The sequence below is a fragment of the Argopecten irradians genome, unplaced genomic scaffold (genome assembly GCF_041381155.1).
Source record: "Argopecten irradians isolate NY unplaced genomic scaffold, Ai_NY scaffold_0176, whole genome shotgun sequence".
NCBI lineage: Eukaryota > Metazoa > Mollusca > Bivalvia > Pectinida > Pectinidae > Argopecten > Argopecten irradians.
In genome coordinates, this window is record NW_027187643.1 from 29,753 (window position 1) to 46,701 (window position 16,949).

At 31.1% G+C, this 16,949-nt stretch overlaps 1 long non-coding RNA gene across 1 annotated transcript; it reads left to right on the top strand.

The window, feature by feature from the left end:
- Nucleotides 1–11,757: 11,757 nt before the first annotated feature.
- LOC138311987 (uncharacterized) lies at nt 11,758–14,870 on the top strand. The gene is made up of 3 exons (XR_011206819.1): nt 11,758–11,813; nt 14,607–14,657; nt 14,807–14,870. It is a non-coding gene; the product is annotated as an uncharacterized lncRNA (long non-coding RNA).
- The last annotated feature ends 2,079 nt before the right edge of the window (nt 14,871–16,949 follow it).

Genomic DNA, 16,949 nt, shown 5'->3' on the forward strand with positions numbered 1-16,949 from the left:
TTTGTGGTGAACAAAATGTGACCGATGTCCATGTTGACGAAACATATTGTGGCGATCGGGTATTTGTGTTATATCAGCTAGTTTGACGATACTTAATAATGTCATAGTATCTAATGATACTGTCTTTTGGCGCACGTAATATGTTAAGATGTATATATGTTATAATTTCAGCAGATTTGTTATCATGAATCGAACATTTTTTATTGTATTTGCGCCCGATTATTCACTTCCGGTGACGTAGCTTGTCTCCATTTAACAACTATCTCTGTATACTTTACTCCGTAAAACCATAACTTGGCAAGCTACATTTGGGATTTATTTATCATTCAATTTAAAACGATACTAAGATTTTCCCAAATATATTATATACTGAAATGTTGTGTAATCTACCTTTTTTTAACCTTTCACCAACATGCTTCAATTATGCATACCTTTACATTTGTTGATGGTGATAGTGATGATAATAAAATGTTTGCATTATTACGATGCCACTTAAAAGTTTTGTTTTTATTTTACAGACGAAAATGAAGAAGAAGACAAATAGCACAAATAATTCTGTCTCACAAAGGACCTTGACGATGCAATAAACGGTAAAACTAAATTCAGGCTTAATATTATTATTTGAATATCATTTTGTTCTATATTCATTTATTTATCAATGACAAAAACAGTTTTCATTGATTGCGTTTCATGTGGTAAGTATAATTATTGTATGAAGGCACAAGTAGTTTATCGCCCATAATTGAATCGCAGACATAAGCTCATATTTTGACAAATCGTTACATGTCAAATATATAATTAAAGTCTTAGCATTTTTGTTTTTCAGAAAAATGTATTAAAATCAATCAAATTACACACTATGATAATTATTAATTCCTAAATTCATTATATTAAATAATCACGGTATAGTTGATTATATTCATATGGTTTTCGCGAATATTAGAATATCGACAACTACACTATTCCATAAAACACGTTACGAATGACTCAAATCATTTACGATCAGTAAACATATTTCAAACAAGTATTTCACGGTCACCCTTACATGAAACTTAATAATTTTTTCCCAATTTTTCTTTGGAAGATCCGGCATTACAGAGAATAAAGGACGACGGATCTTTTTAGAGACTATAGCAAACTGCAAGTCCCTAACCTATTTTTACTGCGTGAAGGACATATTCCAGTTTTTAATGTGACTGCAATTACGTACTTAACATTAATAACGACAACTCTTCCTAATTCAGCGACATTTGACATACACGATTGGGTCGAATGTCGGAGAAATCATTCACACGAATAAGCATTGTTCTACAAAAATTCCATGTGAAATGATGAATAAATGATTTATTACCTTAATAAGTATTATATTTTTCATAATAATGATTTCTTAATTTCGTTTTATTTAGGTAAGTCACAAGTAGTTTATCGTCCATAAATTGAATTGCAGACACCCTAAATTCATGATATTAAAACAAATCACGGTATAGTTGCTGACATCTCACGCACATTTTACCAGTTGCCCTGGAGAAATTACATATCATTGACTAGATGTCAGACCGTCAATTTAAGTCTAATGATGGTCATTTACATTTAGCTTATTAAATTAAATTTTATGTCATGGCAACGTTTTAATACCTTTTCTGGCATACAATATATTTATGGCATTCCTCTTTTTCGTTTTGTATCTTACAGCTGACAAATGCTTTGGAAAGAAGACCTGATATCTCACGGGAACAATGGCGAGAGATCTTGCAATGGCTATAGCATAGATGAAGTTTGTGCTCTTGCATGTATCATGTTCTTACTGTGTAAGTACATTTTCCCAGCATTTAATTTGATTGCATTTACTTTAAAGATGCTCCACCGCTGACAGGGTATATAGCTTTGCTATTCAATCATTTGAACAATAATTGGCGTTTAAATCGTGTATATTATGTCACAAATAACACAAAAAATAATATAAAATAATCTATTTTACCTTTGGTGCCTGAGCAGTCAGTGCTTCATTTTCATATAGCATATAGTGCCACCGAAGTTTTTTTCGGGGTGCAATTAATTATTTTCATAGTTTTAACTTAAAGTATAAAACTAGAAACTCAGCCTTCTCAATGGTGGTAAGGGTGTAAAGCAAGCAACTTTTGTAACTGAAAGAAATAGTTTCACAAATACGTAAGAAATTCACTGTACTCTCGTAATTTTGCACTCAAAATGGCTAAAATTCGCCCACCTAAAGTATTGTATATACGTATTTCATAGATAACGGAATTTTTGAATTTGAGTCTGTTTTCAGTCGAAAATGAGTCGAATAGGAAAAGAGGTAAAGTGTCCCATCTTGTATCAGGATATAGAGCCGTGTAGTTTAGCTACGATGAAATGTATTACTAAGACGATATAAGTGGACATTAAGCAATCAAGACAAAGTACATGTTTAATAGAACTATCCGAGGTATCTGTTGGCTCTATAAGCATATAAAAGCACATTTTGTGTTGTTCATTTCATATATAACGTGACCCATATCAGTCGTAAATTACGAACGATATGTCCATTGTCGCATGTTACAACCGAACAATTCTTGTGACACTCTCGATACTTACGTTGGCGAGAAAAGCTGAGCCGAAGCAGTCCATGTCTAGAGTTATCAAACTAGACGTCACTAGTCACAAGATACACTCATGGATATAATCTATGTGTTTTTTTTTTTTTTTTTTTTTTTTTTATAAAATCAATAAGTATGTTTTCCCGACATTCGTTTTTAAATTACTTAAAATTCACCATTGACAAGCGAAATAATGATAAAAATAATTTCAATTTTCCAGATTTGCTGAATACATTGAACAATGTCCTGAGACTATCCAGAAGTAATCCAGGTATGAAAAATCAATTTCTTATATATTATATTTAATGAATCATTGACCAAATGAGGTTTGCAATTATATATATACAAATTTAATCTTTGCTAATTTAAATGTATATCAATTAAATAAAAGAGTACATGTACGCGTTATGGAGCATATATAGAATTGCCCTAAATAATTATATACGTTATTATACGTTATCGACCGAGTGCAATCACTTATACATGTATGTGTATGTTCAACATGGAGGACCATAAATATGCAGCTCTGTATATGCAGTAGTGATGATTTTTGGATATAAATTTGAAAAGTGATTTGGGGAAGAATATTTTCCCATACAGCAAAAGCCTTATAGCGAAGTTTAATATACATATATATTCCCCAATGGTTTGGATATATATACAAAATAATATTATTTTCCCGCCATCATGATACATTTTAATTAATGTTAGAAATGATTAAGTAATCCCTTCGGGGATTCGTTTAATACAGGTGATATGAAATATAAAGTATATTTTTGTGTTATTCATGTCATTGAACCTACAACATGTTCTATTAAATGACCTTGTTGACAATTAAAGCGTTTAAAACCGAGAAAAAAGTAAAGTGAAAGTAGATATTGTTGATGCTATTTGTATCGTGAAACAATTAAAACATCAGGAAATGGTTGGATTATAAAATGTTTGGTTATAGTATCAAGGTATAAAAATTAAACATAAAATAAGGTAAAAAAGAGCCGTCGTCACAAGGATGTCGAATACGGCAAAAGTAATGACGTCGTCGACAATGTTTGCTGCATGAAGTGATGACTTAACGGCATTGTCCAGCACGTGTAAGCTTATCTATATCCCTTTCTTTCCACATGAGAAGAGGCCCATTTTAAAAAAAGTTGCTATATCCCTGTGCATTTGACAGAACCATGCTTGATTCTTTTTTCTTGCATACTATAACGACAAATGGTGAAATGTTCCAATGTTCCTACCAAACAAGTAATAATTGGATGTAATTTGAGATTCCTTTTCTATTCTGTTATTAAAAATATCCTCCATGACATCACAATAGTGAGTTCCCTCCCTGAAATAAAGAATTTTACAAATTAGTGATCATTTTGAAACTGTGCGATATTCCTATTATACTGGAAAAAAACCTTTTAACTCTATTTGTAAATAAAATTTCAATAACTTTTTATTACTAATGGAAAAAATAAATGAAAAAATCCTAACATTAACACGTTTGCTATAGGGTTCCATGGATATGGTGGTAATTATTACATGTAGAAGAGCAAAATTAATTGAAATTCATATGGAAAGATACTAGATACTGGTGATAAATGTACTTCGCATAATACGTACTTCACTGTTTAGTATTAACCGTCATGCATTTAGTCATGCTTTAAAACATGAAGTATTATATACCAAACGAACTGGCATGATTCACATATTTCAAATATGTAACCATGTCAATCATGTAGAAAAATCTGTTGATATCTGTCAACATTGTGTAATTTTCTCGTTGTCCCATGTTACATCGCAGTTTCACAAATACGTAAGAAAGTCACTGTACTCTCGTAATTTTGCGCTCAAATTGGCTAAAATTTGCCCATCTAAGGTATTGTATATACGTATTTTAAAGATAACGGAATTTTTTAATTTGAGTCTGTTTTCAGTCGAAAATGAGTCGAATAGGAAAAGAGGTAAAGTGTCCCATCTTGTATCAGGATATAGAGCCGCGTAGTTTAGCTACGCTGAAATGTATTACTAAGACGATATAAGTGGACATTAAGCAATCAAGACAAAGTACATGTTTAATAGAACTATCCGAGGTATCTTTTGGCTCTATAAGCATATAAAAGCACATTTTGTGTTGCTCATTTTCATATATAACGTGACCCATATCAGTCGTAAATTACGAACGATATGTCCATTGTCGCATGTTACAACCGAACAATTCTTGTGACACTCTCGACACTTACGTTGGCGAGGAAAGCTGAGCCGAAGCAGTCCATGTCGTCACTTGTCACAAGATACACTCATGGATATAATCTATGTGGTTTTTTTTTTGGGTTTTTTTTTTGTTTTTTGTTTGATAAAATCAATAAGTATGTTTTCCCGACATTCGTTTTTAAATTACTTAAAATTCACCATTGACAAGCGAAATAATGATAAAAATAATTTCAATTTTCCAGATTTGCTGAATACATTGAACAATGTCCTGAGACTATCCAGAAGTAATCCAGGTATGAAAAATCAATTTCTTATATATTATATTTAATGAATCATTGACCAAATGAGGTTTGCAATTATATATATACAAATTTAATCTTTGCTAATTTAAATGTATATCAATTAAATAAAAGAGAGTACATGTACGCGTTATGGAGCATATATAGAATTGCCCTAAATAATTTATATACGTTATTATACGTTTATCGACCGAGTGCAATCACTTATACATGTATGTGTATGTTCAACATGGAGGACCATAAATATGCAGCTCTGTATATGCAGTAGTGATGATTTTTGGATATAAATTTGAAAAGTGATTTGGGGAAGAATTTTTCCATACAGCAAAAGCCTTATAGCGAAGTTTAATATACATATATATTCCCCAATGGTTTGGATATATATACAAAATAATATTATTTTCCCGCCATCATGATACATTTTAATTAATGTTAGAAATGATTAAGTAATCCCTTCGGGGATTCGTTTAATACAGGTGATATGAAATAGAAAGTATATTTTTGTGTTATTCATGTCATTGAACCTACAACATGTTCTATTAAATGACCTTGTTGACAATTAAAGCGTTTAAAACCGAGAAAAAAGTAAAGTGAAAGTAGATATTGTTGATGCTATTTGTATCGTGAAACAATTAAAACATCAGGAAATGTTTGGATTATAAAATGTTTGGTTATAGTATCAAGGTATAAAATATTAAACATAAAATAAGGTAAAAAAAGAGCCGTCGTCACAAGGATGTCGAATACGGCAAAAGTAATGACGTCGTCGACAATGTTTGCTGCATGAAGTGATGACTTAACGGCATTGTCCAGCACGTGTAAGCTTATCTATATCCCTTTCTTTCCACATGAGAAGAGGCCCATTTAAAAAAAAAGTTGCTATATCCCTGTGCATTTGACAGAACCATGCTTGATTCTTTTTCTTGCATACTATAACGACAAATGGTGAAATGTTCCAATGTTCCTACCAAACAAGTAATAATTGGATGTAATTTGAGATTCCTTTTCTATTCTGTTATTAAAAATATCCTCCATGACATCACAATAGTGAGTTCCCTCCCTGAAATAAAGAATTTTACAAATTAGTGATCATTTTGAAACTGTGCGATATTCCTATTATATACTGGAAAAAAAAACCTTTTAACTCTATTTGTAAATAAAAATTTCAATAACTTTTTATTACTAATGGAAAAAAAATAATGAAAAAATCCTAACATTAACACGTTTGCTATAGGGTTCCATGGATATGGTGGTAATTATTACATGTAGAAGAGCAAAATTAATTGAAATTCATATGGAAAAATACTAGATACTGGTGATAAATGTACTTCGCATAATACGTACTTCACTGTTTAGTATTAACCGTCATGCATTTAGTCATGCTTTAAAACATGAAGTATTATATACCAAAACGAACTGGCATGATTCACATATTTCAAATATGTAACCATGTCAATCATGTAGGAAAAATCTGTTGATATCTGTCAACATTGTGTAATTTTCTCGTTGTCCCATGTTACATCGCAGTTTCACAAATACGTAAGAAAGTCACTGTACTCTCGTAATTTTGCGCTCAATTGGCTAAAATTTGCCCATCTAAGGTATTGTATATACGTATTTTAAAGATAACGGAATTTTTTAATTTGAGTCTGTTTTCAGTCGAAAATGAGTCGAATAGGAAAAGAGGTAAAGTGTCCCATCTTGTATCAGGATATAGAGCCGCGTAGTTTAGCTACGCTGAAATGTATTACTAAGACGATATAAGTGGACATTAAGCAATCAAGACAAAGTACATGTTTAATAGAACTATCCGAGGTATCTTTTGGCTCTATAAGCATATAAAAGCACATTTTGTGTTGTTCATTTTCATATGTAACGTGACCCATATCAGTCGTAAATTACGAACGATATGTCCATTGCCGCATGTTACAACCGAACAATTATTATGACACTCTCGATACTTACGTTGGCGAGAAAAGCTGGGCCGAAGCAGTCCATGTCGTCACTTGTCACAAGATACACTCATGGATATAATCTATGTGGTTTTTTTTTGGGGTTTTTCTGTTTTGTTTTTTTTTGATAAAATCAATAAGTATGTTTTCCCGACATTCGTTTTTTAAATTACTTAAAATTCACCATTGACAAGCGAAATAATGATAAAAATAATTTCAATTTTCCAGATTTGCTGAATACATTGAACAATGTCCTGAGACTATCCAGAAGTAATCCAGGTATGAAAAATCAATTTCTTATATATTATATTTAATGAATCATTGACCAAATGAGGTTTGCAATTATATATATACAAATTTAATCTTTGCTAATTTAAATGTATATTAATTAAATAAAAGAGTACATGTACGCGTTATGGAGCATATATAGAATTGCCCTAAATAATTATATACGTTATTATACGTTATCGACCGAGTGCATTCACTTATACATGTATGTGTAATGTTCAACATGGAGGACCATAAATATGCAGCTCTGTATATGCAGTAGTGATGATTTTTGGATATAAATTTGAAAAGTGATTTGGGGAAGAATATTTTCCCATACAGCAAAAGCCTTATAGCGAAGTTTAATATACATATATAATTCCCCAATGGTTTGGATATATATACAAAATAATATTTATTTTCCCGCCATCATGATACATTTTAATTAATGTTAGAAATGATTAAGTAATCCCTTCGGGGATTCGTTTAATACAGGTGATATGAAATAGAAAGTATATTTTTGTGTTATTCATGTCATTGAACCTACAACATTCTTTCTATTTAAATGACCTTGTTGACAATTAAAGCGTTTAAAAACCGAGAAAAAAGTAAAGTGAAAGTAGATATTGTTGATGCTATTTGTATCGTGAAACAATTAAAACATTCAGGAAATGTTTGGATTATGAAATGTTTGGGTTATAGTATCAAGGTATAAAATATTAAACATAAAATAAGGTAAAAAAGAGCCGTCGTCACAAGGATGTCGAATACGGCAAAAGTAATGACGTCGTCGACAATGTTTGCTGCATGAAGTGATGACTTAACGGCATTGTCCAGCACGTGTAAGCTTATCTATATCCCTTTCTTTCCACATGAGAAGAGGCCCATTTAAAAAAAGTTGCTATATCCCTGTGCATTTGACAGAACCATGCTTGATTCTTTTTCTTGCATACTATAAAACGACAAATGGTGAAATGTTCCAATGTTCCTACCAAACAAGTAATAATTGGATGTAATTTGAGATTCCTTTTCTATTCTGTTATTAAAAATATCATCCTATCCTCCATGACATCAAAATAGTGAGTTCCCTCCCTGAAATAAAGAATTTTACAAATTAGTGATCATTTTGAAAACTGTGCGATATTCCTATTATACTGGAAAAAAAACCTTTTAACTCTATTTGTAAATAAAAATTTCAATAACTTTTTATTACTAATGGAAAAAATAAATGAAAAAATCCTAACATTAACACGTTTGCTATAGGGTTCCATGGATATGGTGGTAATTATTACATGTAGAAGAGCAAAATTAATTGAAATTCATATGGAAAGATACTAGATACTGGTGATAAATGTACTTCGCATAATACGTACTTCACTGTTTTAGTATTAACCGTCATGCATTTAGTCATGCTTTAAAACATGAAGTATTATATACCAAACGAACTGGCATGATTCACATATTTCAAATATGTAACCATGTCAATCATGTAGGAAAAATCTGTTGATATCTGTCAACATTGTGTAATTTTCTCGTTGTCCCATGTTACATCGCAGTTTCACAATTACGTAAGAAAGTCACTGTACTCTCGTAATTTTGCGCTCAAATTGGCTAAAATTTGCCCATCTAGGTATTGTATATACGTATTTTAAAGATAACGGAATTTTTGAATTTGAGTCTGTTTTCAGTCGAAAATGAGTCGAATAGGAAAAGAGGTAAGTGTCCCATCTTGTATCAGGATATAGAGCCGCGTAGTTTAGCTACGCTGAAATGTATTACTAAGACGATATAAGTGGACATTAAGCAATCAAGACAAAGTACATGTTTAATAGAACTATCCGAGGTATCTTTTGGCTCTATAAGCATATAAAAGCACATTTTGTGTTGTTCATTTTTCATATGTAACGTGACCCATATCAGTCGTAAATTACGAACGATATGTCCATTGCCCGCATGTTACAACCGAACAATTATTATGACACTCTCGATACTTACGTTGGCGAGAAAAGCTGGGCCGAAGCAGTCCATGTCGTCACTTGTCACAAGATACACTCATGGATATAATCTATGTGTTTTTTTTTGGTTTTTTTTGTTTTGTTTTTTTGATAAAAATCAATACGTATGTTTTTCCCGACATTCGTTTTTAAATTACTTAAAAATTCACCATTGACAAGCGAAATAATGATAAAAATAATTTCAATTTTCCAGATTTGCTGAATACATTGAACAATGTCCTGAGACTATCCAGAAAGTAATCCAGGTATGAAAAATCAATTTCTTATATATTATATTTAATGAATCATTGACCAAATGAGGTTTGCAATTATATATATACAAATTTAATCTTTGCTAATTTAAATGTATATTAATTAAATAAAAGAGTACATGTACGCGTTATGGAGCATATATAGAATTGCCCTAAATAATTATATACGTTTATTATACGTTATCGACCGAGTGCATTCACTTATACATGTATGTGTATGTTCAACATGGAGGACCATAAATATGCAGCTCTGTATATGCAGTAGTGATGATTTTTGGATATAAATTTGAAAAGTGTGATTTGGGGAAGAATATTTTCCCATACAGCAAAAGCCTTATAGCGAAGTTTAATATACATATATATTCCCCAATGGTTTGGATATATATACAAAATAATATTATTTTCCCGCCATCATGATACATTTTAATTAATGTTAGAAATGATTAAGTAATCCCTTCGGGGATTCGTTTAATACAGGTGATATGAAATAGAAAGTATATTTTTTGTGTTATTCATGTCATTGAACCTACAACATGTTCTATTAAATGACCTTGTTGACAATTAAAGCGTTTAAAAAACCGAGAAAAAAGTAAAGTGAAAGTAGATATTGTTGATGCTATTTGTATCGTGAAACAATTAAAACATCAGGAAATGTTTGGATTATGAAATGTTTGGTTATAGTATCAAGGTATAAAATATTAAACATAAAATAAGGTAAAAAAGAGCCGTCGTCACAAGGATGTCGAATACGGCAAAAGTAATGACGTCGTCGACAATGTTTGCTGCATGAAGTGATGACTTAACGGCATTGTCCAGCACGTGTAAGCTTATCTATATCCCTTTCTTTCCACATGAGAAGAGGCCCATTTAAAAAAAGTTGCTATATACCTGTGCATTTGACAGAACCATGCTTGATTCTTTTTCTTGCATACTATAACGACAAATGGTGAAATGTTCCAATGTTCCTACCAAACAAGTAATAATTGGATGTAATTTGAGATTCCTTTTCTATTCTGTTATTAAAAATATCATCCTATCCTCCATGACATCAAAATAGTGAGTTCCCTCCCTGAAATAAAGAATTTTACAAATTAGTGATCATTTTGAAACTGTGCGATATTCCTATTATACTGGAAAAAAACCTTTTAACTCTATTTGTAAATAAAATTTCAATAACTTTTTATTACTAATGGAAAAAATAAATGAAAAAATCCTAACATTAACACGTTTGCTATAGGGTTCCATGGATATGGTGGTAATTATTACATGTAGAAGAGCAAAATTAATTGAAAATTCATATGGAAAGATACTAGATACTGGTGATAAATGTACTTCGCATAATACGTACTTCACTGTTTAGTATTAACCGTCATGCATTTAGTCATGCTTTAAAACATGAAGTATTATTATACAAACGAACTGGCATGATTCACATATTTCAAATATGTAACCATGTCAATCATGTAGGAAAAATCTGTTGATATCTGTCAACATTGTGTAATTTTCTCGTTGTCCCATGTTACATCGCAGTTTCACAATTACGTAAGAAAGTCACTGTACTCTCGTAATTTTGCGCTCAAATTGGCTAAAATTTGCCCATCTAAGGTATTGTATATACGTATTTCAAAGATAACGGAATTTTTGAATTTGAGTCTGTTTTCAGTCGAAAATGAGTCGAATAGGAAAAGAGGTAAAGTGTCCCATCTTGTATCAGGATATAGAGCCGCGTAGTTTAGCTACGCTGAAATGTATTACTAAGACGATATAAGTGGACATTAAGCAATCAAGACAAAGTACATGTTTAATAGAACTATCCGAGGTATCTTTTGGCTCTATAAGCATATAAAAGCACATTTTGTGTTGCTCATTTTCATATATAACGTGACCCATATCAGTCGTAAATTACGAACGATATGTCCATTGTCGCATGTTACAACCGAACAATTCTTGTGACACTCTCGACACTTACGTTGGCGAGGAAAGCTGAGCCGAAGCAGTCCATGTCGTCACTTGTCACAAGATACACTCATGGATATAATCTATGTGGTTTTTTTTGGGTTTTTTTTTGTTTTTTGTTTGATAAAATCAATAAGTATGTTTTCCCGACATTCGTTTTTAAATTACTTAAAATTCACCATTGACAAGCGAAATAATGATAAAAATAATTTCAATTTTCCAGATTTGCTGAATACATTGAACAATGTCCTGAGACTATTCAGAAGTAATCCAGGTATGAAAAATCAATTTCTTATATATTATGTTTAATGAATCATTGACCAAATGAGGTTTGCAATTATATATATACAAATTTAATCTTTGCTAATTTAAATGTATATCAATTAAATAAAAGAGTACATGTACGCGTTATGGAGCATATATAGAATTTGCCCTAAATAATTATATACGTTATTATACGTTATCGACCGAGTGCAATCACTTATACATGTATGTGTATGTTCAACATGGAGGACCATAAATATGCAGCTCTGTATATGCAGTAGTGTGATGATTTTTGGATATAGATTTGAAAAGTGATTTGGGGAAGAATATTTTCCCATACAGCAAAAGCCTTATAGCGAAGTTTAATATACATATATATTCCCCAATGGTTTGGATATATATACCAAAATAATATTATTTTCCCGCCATCATGATACATTTTAATTAATGTTAGAAATGATTAAGTAATCCCTTCGGGGATTCGTTTAATACAGGTGATATGAAAATAGAAAGTATATTTTTGTGTTATTCATGTCATTGAACCTACAACATGTTCTATTAAATGACCTTGTTGACAATTAAAGCGTTTAAAACCGAGAAAAAAGTAAAGTGAAAGTAGATATTGTTGATGCTATTTGTATCGTGAAACAATTAAAACATCAGGAAATGTTTGGATTATAAAATGTTTGGTTATAGTATCAAGGTATATAAAATATTAAACATAAAATAAGGTAAAAAAAGAGCCGTCGTCACAAGGATGTCGAATACGGCAAAAGTAATGACGTCGTCGACAATGTTTGCTGCATGAAGTGATGACTTAACGGCATTGTCCAGCACGTGTAAGCTTATCTATATCCCTTTCTTTCCACATGAGAAGAGGCCCATTTAAAAAAGTTGCTATATCCCTGTGCATTTGACAGAACCCATGCTTGATTCTTTTTCTTGCATACTATAACGACAAATGGTGAAATGTTCCAATGTTCCTACCAAACAAGTAATAATTGGATGTAATTTGAGATTCCTTTTCTATTCTGTTATTAAAAATATCATCCTATCCTCCATGACATCACAATAGTGAGTTCCCTCCCTGAAATAAAGAATTTTACAAATTAGTGATCATTTTGAAACTGTGCGATTATTCCTATTATACTGGAAAAAAACCTTTTAACTCTATTTGTAAATAAAATTTCAATAACTTTTTATTACTAATGGAAAAAATAAATGAAAAAATCCTAACATTAACACGTTTGCTATAGGGTTCCATGGATATGGTGGTAATTATTACATGTAGAAGAGCAAAATTAATTGAAATTCATATGGAAAGATACTAGATACTGGTGATAAATGTACTTCGCATAATACGTACTTCACTGTTAAGTATTAACCGTCATGCATTTAGTCATGCTTTTAAAACATGAAGTATTATATACCAAACGAACTGGCATGATTCACATATTTCAAATATGTAACCATGTCAATCATGTAGGAAAAATCTGTTGATATCTGTCAACATTGTGTAATTTTCTCGTTGTCCCATGTTACATCGCAGTTTCACAAATACGTAAGAAAGTCACTGTACTCTCGTAATTTTGCGCTCAAAATGGCTAAAATTTGCCCATCTAAGGTATTGTATATACGTATTTTAAAGATAACGGAATTTTTGAATTTGAGTCTGTTTTCAGTCGAAAATGAGTCGAATAGGAAAGAGGTAAAGTGTCCCATCTTGTATCAGGATATAGAGCCGCGTAGTTTAGCTACGCTGAAATGTATTACTAAGACGATATAAGTGGACATTAAGCAATCAAGACAAAGTACATGTTTAAGGATGTATTCTTCTGAGGTTTCAGTCCCGTTGAAGTCTCGTTTCGACAAAGATCAAAGAAGTTATGAGATTTTCAAATACAATTTATCAATATCTGTAGCAAGTTTCCAGATGCAATAATTTTGTCAAAAAATTACATTTTGTATTTTCAGTAGATTTTTTTAGGCTTTTTTTTTTTTTTTAAAGGCTGAAAAATGGTGTATTTTGTTGCTCAAAATTAAGGGGTAGGGGTAGCAATATGTTGTTATTCTCAGAAAAAATATGAGTCTTATTAATCAAAACTGGTATATTTTTAAAGAAGACTACTAGAAAATAAATTCTACAAACATCCATAAATATCACACACCTGATTTGGAAATTATGGCTCTAATATCTCGTGTGTATGGTCAAAACGGCAAAATTCCCATAAAATCCAAGATTTTGTCAACTAGGTCTCTTTGAGTGACAATAGCTCAAAAACGAGCACACGGACATATGTTTTTTCTTCCATTTTCTTTTATGGTATGAACTCCTATTTCCAAAAATCTATATGAGAAAAAAAGTTTAATACAAGAAAATTTTGACTTCTCAGAGGAGTACATCCTTAATATAACTATCCGAGGTATCTTTTGGCTCTATAAGCATATAAAAGCACATTTTGTGTTGCTCATTTTCATATATAACGTGACCCATATCAGTCGTAAATTACGAACGATATGTCCATTGCCGCATGTTACAACCGAACAATTATTGCGACACTCTCGATACTTACGTTGGCGAGAAAAGCTGAGCCGAAGCAGTCCATGTCTAGAGTTATCAAACTAGACGTCACTAGTCACAAGATACACTCATGGATATAATCTAATTTTTTTTTTTTTTTTTTTTTTTTTTTTTTTTTTTGATAAAATCAATAAGTATGTTTTTCCCGACATTCGTTTTTAAATTACTTAAAATTCACCATTGACAAGCGAACTAATGATAAAAATAATTTCAATTTTCCAGATTTGCGGAAGACATCGAACGATATCCTGGAACTATCCAGAGGTAATCCAGGTATGAAAAATCAATTTCGTTATATATTGTATTTAATGAATCATTGACCAAGTGAGGTTTTGCAATTATATCTATGTGGATGCAATTGTACATTACCCATAAAATATGCATTATGCCTATGTTTCAATATGGGATTCTCAATTTTAAAGATGGATGTGATGACTGCCAAAGGAAGTATTTACAAATTGAAAAGATGCATCACCCACCTACACACAATTATGGTAAATACTATATTTCTCTTGTTATTCTTCGTTTATGCTTTAGAAAAAAAAACAGACGCGTCTTATTTTCTTTAATAGTAATAGATTACAGGCTTATTTTCAAGTATTGGCTTATTTTCGAATATCCTTACTTTCGAAAGTGTTTTTGCGATAGTCAAATATGGTATGGCTTATTTCCGAGGTTTCTCTTGATTTCTTTATTTGAGTTCCCTTACTTTTTTTTTTTTTCAGTTGTAATTCCAGTTGAACAATATAAGAAAATGGATTCATAGTTCTATTAAAATTTGGTATAAAGTGTTATTAATAAACAGCCAGTATTAACAACACTAATGAAATTTCACTTCAACAAAATCGTTTACTTAATTTGATATAGGTATGTACTGCTAGAAATATTTCTTCGTTTTTTTGTATTGAATAGCTATCATCTCCCCAAAGTAAAGTTTTTTCAGTAAGAATTATATCTAATTGATGTAGTGTATTTTGTCTTATTATAGTATAGTTAGAACATGATAATAAAAAATGATGATTAGTTTCGACTAAACCACAGGTACAAAGTGGACTATCTTCTAAGTTTCTTATATATAAATGTTGTTTGAGATTACTACATTTTAGTCTTAAGCGAGTGTGTAAAATTTGAAGATTTCTAACTCCTGAGTTAAAATATAATGGGGGTTTATTTATACTTTTTTGCAAAAAGCGTTTAATTATGCCAATAGACGGATTTTCACGAATTTCTACTGGTAACGAATTCCATAACTTAATTGAAGAATTTAAAAAAGAATCTTTATAAAATTGTGTTTTGCAATTTAATAGCTGTAAATTGTCTGAATGTCTAGTATTATACATATGACCTTCTGATACCTTATTTGGAATTATACGTGATAGATAATCTGGAGTTTTCCCATGATACATTTTGTGGAACTGCAAAATTTTATGATTTTCTCTTCTTTTAGATAATTTTTCCCAGCCTAAATCTTTATACAATAGACTTATACTTGATAATTTGGTAGCACCTGTTACTATTCTTGCTGCCTCCAATTGTATATTTTCTAAATTTTGGCATATATAATTTGGTAGGTTGTCCCATACAAAATCAGAATATTCTAGAATCGGTCTTATAAATGAAAAGTAGATAGTTTGGAGAGAGTTCCTATCTAGAGTATATCTTAAACTTCTTAAGACACCTATCCTTGGAGAATTTTTTTAAAAATATAATCTATGTGATTTTTCCATGTACCATTTAATACAACTCCTAAATGTTTGTGGGATTTTACATTTGATACATTAATATTATTCATAATTATGGGGTCGTAGTGTCTATGTGTTGTTTTCCTAGTTATTAATAATGATTCTGTTTTTTCTGGATTAAAACGTACTAACCATTGGTTTGCCCATGCGTGTATCTTTAAAAGGTTATAATCTATGGTATCAATAGCAAATGTAGGATTATCAACTGTTATATACAAGGCAGTGTCATCAGCAAACAATTTAATTTTACAATTGATATCTTTCACTATATCATTAATATAAACAAGAAAGAAGAGTGGACCTAAAATTGAACCTTGAGGTACGCCTGCCTTAATAGTATGTGTCTCAGAAGAAGTACCGTTAATTACAACTTTTTGATGTCTATCAGATAAATAATTTTCACACCAAGATAATAATTTCCCAGAGATACCAGATTGTTTCAATTTAAATATCAAACCCCTATGCCAAACTCGATCGAATGCTTTGCTTATATCACAGAATACAGCTATAACTTCCTTCCCCGTATCTAAAGCCCTCCCAATTTCGTTTGTAATATCTAATAATTGGTTAGTTGCAGAATCTCCAGGCGTAAAACCTGACTGACTTTTAGTGAAAAAATCTGTGTCCCTAAAAAAATTGAAAATTTGTTTAAAAATGCACCTTTCCATTAATTTCCCAACAACACTTATCAAAGATATAGGTCTATAGTTTGAAACTGTACTTTTATTACCTTTTTTAAAAACTGGCGTAACATTGGCTGATTTCCAAATTGCGGGATAAATACCACAATCAATAGATTTATTAAAAAAATTGGTCATAGCTA